The sequence below is a fragment of the Phocoena phocoena genome, chromosome 5 (assembly GCF_963924675.1).
Source record: "Phocoena phocoena chromosome 5, mPhoPho1.1, whole genome shotgun sequence".
In the NCBI taxonomy this organism is placed as follows: Eukaryota; Metazoa; Chordata; class Mammalia; order Artiodactyla; family Phocoenidae; genus Phocoena; species Phocoena phocoena.
The window spans coordinates 35,232,578-35,237,232 of NC_089223.1; the positions used below are offsets into that span (position 1 = coordinate 35,232,578).

The 4,655-nt window shown below is 39.4% G+C and overlaps 1 pseudogene; it reads right to left on the bottom strand.

Annotated features, from left to right (window-relative positions):
• Window positions 1-351: 351 nt before the first annotated feature.
• LOC136123842 (interferon-inducible double-stranded RNA-dependent protein kinase activator A pseudogene) lies at window positions 352-1,294 on the bottom strand (annotated as a pseudogene).
• Window positions 1,295-4,655: the final 3,361 nt, after the last annotated feature.

Consider the following 4,655-nt stretch of genomic DNA (forward strand, 5'->3'; position numbering starts at 1 on the left):
AAGCACCAGTAAGAAAGACTGTTGTTAGCAGTTTTATTTTATCCTCCTCCTCATCAACAGCAACAATCATGCAGTTTTTTCCTTCCATATGCATGGCATTGTAAAATGGACGCTACACTCTGCTATGGTACAAAGTTTATAAATACAATATACCAATACAAATTCGAAGCCATTAAAAATAACTTAATAACAACTACCAGAAGATAATTAACTCTGGAGTGTTGATGGAATCTATGAAGAGATTTAGAACCAACACACAAACTCAAACATTATAGTAAATGTTTTACTTGGAAAGGGGAGAAAGGGGAACTTCTTATGTGCTACTGAAGGGTTTTCTACATTGTTCCACATTTACTTTCTTTCTGCTATTATCTTTAAATACTGCAGAGCATTGTGAGCTGCATCATTCTGCGCACTGCCACAGGAGATCCCCGAGCCATGACAGACTGTGATGGGACTGGTGGACAATTCAGCGAGACATTGATACTGTCCATTGGCACTCAGTTCTTCTATATCCAAATGTGTTATATTAAAACCTTGCTCCTTTGCAATTTCACTAAGCAGCTGGATGTAACCTGTATTTGGAATACTGAGGAGGCTTCTTTTCAGTAAGTTGATCTTTTCACAAGGATAATTCCTCAAGGAATGCCAAGTATAACCTAAAGAATGTCCTACCACATTTGTCAAAGAAATGTGGTTCTCTGGAGAGATATTACTGAATTTGGCAAGAAATTTCTCAGCAGCATTTCTCTTGGCTTGTTTCTTTGATGCCCCCTTTCCAGTTTCCATGAATGACTCTAGCCTGCAAATTGTGGTATATTCTCTCTTATGAGCAGGTCCTCCCTCCTGGGAAAGGGTATATTCAGGAAGTCTCCAGCCATGATGAATAGCCAATTCCTGTAATGAACCAATAGGATTAAGCTGGTTCTTTGGTTGCTTGGAACGGTCAGGCATTAAGGGATCAGGAACTGCAAAGAAAATACTTGCACTGGCTTTCAAAATGTTTATGGCAGCCTCTGAAGCTCTATGTTTCGCCAGCTTCTTCCTTGTACCTTCACCTGTGCAGGTTATGTCACCAACAGTTACTCTGAATGTGAAAGTGGGCACGTGTATTTGCACATTGGATCTTTCACATTCATAAACTGGGATATTCTTGGTCTTCATGCCGTATACATGTTAATACCTGAATTGGTGTTTTCCCTGGCTTAGCTGTGATCATCTTCCCCAAACTGAAGGTCCCACTGTCCTCACACTCCAGCGACGGAGCCATGGCACGATGCCTGCTCTGAGACATAGCCAGAAGGGACGGCTTTGTGGCGGGAGGAAGAGCAGTGTGGAGCGACATCTTCACTCTGCAGGTTGGTCAGTCCCTGAGAGGAGTGATATAGAGCCAACACCGCCACCTCCTCCCCTCCTCCGACTTCTCTACAGCAATCTTGAGAATGAAAAATGGAGCTGGAGGAATCAGGCTCCCTGACTTCAGACTATACTACAAAGCTACAGTAATCAAGACAGTATGGTACTGGCACAAAAATAGAAATATAGATCAATGGAACACGATAGAAAGCCCAGAGATAAACCCATGCACATATGGTCACCTTATCTTTGATAAAGGAGGCAAGAATATACAATGGAGAAAAGACAGCCTCTTCAATAAGTGGTGCTTGTAAAACTGGACAAGTACATGTAAAAGTATGAAATTAGAACACTCCCTAACACCATACACAAAAATAAACTCAAAATGGATTAAAGACCTAAATGTAAGGCCAGACACTGTCAAACTCTTAGAGGAAAACATAGGCAGAAAACCCTATGACATAAATAACAGCAAGATCCTTTTTGACCCACCTTCTAGAGAAATGGAAATAAAAATTTAAAAAAAAAACTGGGACCTAGTGAAACTTAAAAGCTTTTGTACAGCAAAGGAAACCATAAACAAGACCAAATGACAACCCTCAGAATGGGAGAAAATATTTGCAAATGAAACAACTGACAAAGGATTAATCTCCAAAATTTACAAGCAGCTCATAAGCTCACTAACAAAAGAACAAACAACCCAATCCAAAAATGGGCAGAAAACCTAAATAGACATTTCTCCAAAGAAGATATACAGATTGCCAACAAACACATGAAAGAATGCTCAACATCTTTAATCATTAGAGAATTGCAAGTCAAAACTACAATGATATATCATCTCACACCGGTCAGAATGGCCATCATCAAAAAATCTACAAACAATAAATGCTGGAGAGGGTGTGGAGAAAAGGGAACCCTCTTGCACTGTTGGTGGGAATGTAAATTGATAGAGCCACTACGGAGAACAGTATGGAGGTTCCTTAAAAAACTAAAAATAGGACTACCATATGACCAAGCAATCCCACTACTGGGCATATACCCTGAGAAAACCATAATTCAAAAAGAGTCATGTACCAAAATGTTCATTGCAGCTCTATTTATAATAGCCAGGACATGGAAGCAACCTAAGTGTCCATAATCGGATGAATGGATAAGGAGATGTGGCACATATATACAATGGAATATTAGCCATAAAAGGAAATGAAATTGAGCTATTTGTAATGAGGTGGATAGACCTAGAGTCTGTCATACAGAGTGAAGTAAGTCAGAAAGAAAAAGACAAATACCGTATGCTAACACATATATATGGAATTTAAGAAACAAAAATGTCATGAAGAACCTAGGGATAAGACAGGAATAAAGACACAGACCTACTAGAGAATGGACTTGAGGATATGGGGAGGGGGAAGGGTAAGCTGTGACAAAGCGAGAGAGAGTCATGGACATATATACACTACCAAACGTAAGGTGGATAGCTAGTGGGAAGCAGTCTCATAGCACAGGGAGATCAGCTCGGTGCTTTGTGACTGCCTGGAAGGGTGGGATAGGGAGGGTGGGAGGGAGGGAGATGCAAGAGGGAAGAGATATGGGAACATATGTATGTGTATAACTGATTCACTTTGTTATAAAGCAGAAACTGGCACACCATTGTAAAGCAATTATACTCCAATAAAGATGTAAAAAAAAAAAAAATACATCACACCATTTTTGTCTCACAAGAAGCAGAGATGTGAACCAAAGAGTAGAAAGAATTTAAAGCAGTTAATGGTTAAATGCCAGAGCCTCATTTCTGGCACTAAATGCACAATAGTCGGAATCATACTGTTATGAGTCCAGTTGTGTCCCCTCTCAAAAATATGTGTTGGCATTCTAACTCTCAGTACCTCAGAATGTGCGTTTATTTGGATATAGTGTCTTTACAGAGTAATCCATTTAAAACAAGGTTATTAGTGTGGGCCTTAATCCCATATGACTTGCATCCTTATAAAAAGGGGAAATATGGACACTGATTTGACTGAGATGGACATAGAGAAGACCATCTGAAGACACCAGGAGAGTGCCATCTTCAAGCCAAGGGATGCCTGAGGCCACCAGAAACTGGGGGAGAGGCCTGGAGCAGATTTTCCCCCACAGCCCTCAGAAGAAACCAACTCTGCTGACACCTTGATTTCAGTCTTCTAGCTAGCTTCCAGGACTGTAAGACAATACATTTCTGCTGTTTTAGCTACCAAATGTGTGGTACTTTTTTACAACGGCTCTACTAAACTAATATATATAAGTTAATTTACTAACAGTTAAAAGAAAAGTAAACCTATCCTTCCTACTCAATCACAAACTAGCCTTGAAAATAGAAAGAATAGAAAGCTATATAGGTAAAATTGAATTGTGCTAATTGTAACTTCCTTTCTCATCAGTAGTTCTCAATCAGAGGAGATATGACATCCAGGGGACATTTGCTGACATCTGGAAACATTTTTGATTGTCACAACAGGGAGAGTAGCTGCTTGCATCTGGTAGGTCTGGAGGCCAAGGGTGCTGCTAAACACCCTACAGTACACAGGATAGCCCTTCACAACAAGATCTATCTGGTCCAAAAGGTCAAAAGTAGTGGTTGACAAAATCTGTTTCTGATGATATGAGATCAGATTTTTCTTTATATATAATATATCGTTATTTTCATTCAACAAATAGTTGAATGCCTACTCTATTTCATGTACACATTAAAGGACATTTATTAAAACATATATTTGAACAGCAAGTGCAATGTGGCACACTGTACAAAAGAAGAGGTGACTCTTCTGTAAGCATCATGCCTGTCTGCTTATTGTGCTTACTGTCACTTTGTTTATTTAACTAATGTGAGGTTCATTATTCTTTTTCAGTTTTGCAATCTGGTTAAAGTAACACATCACTCCTCAATGTTATCCTGTCTAAATCTTCACTGATAAATGCACCTGTCTGCAGAAAGCACCTGCTCAGAAGCAGTTTTAGACTCCCTGTTACTGTTAAGCTTGTGAGAGGTCACCCAGGCTGAGAGGAAAGAAATTAACAGACAAGCTGCCTGTGTTCTGAAATGATGGGACTGAGGCCATGTATTCTCTGGTTTCTCTCCTGATGGTCTGTGCAGTCTTTCCAGTATAGTATGTCTCTCTTCCTATTCCACAGAGGGATTAAAACCCTTTTTCTCCCATTTGATATATGTCTAAATCCTTTTATTCAACTGTCGAAAAAGTAAAATACTGATTTTTTCTTTAGAGAATGTGTTAGTAGATTTAATAGATTTTTTTCCTTTGATGAGT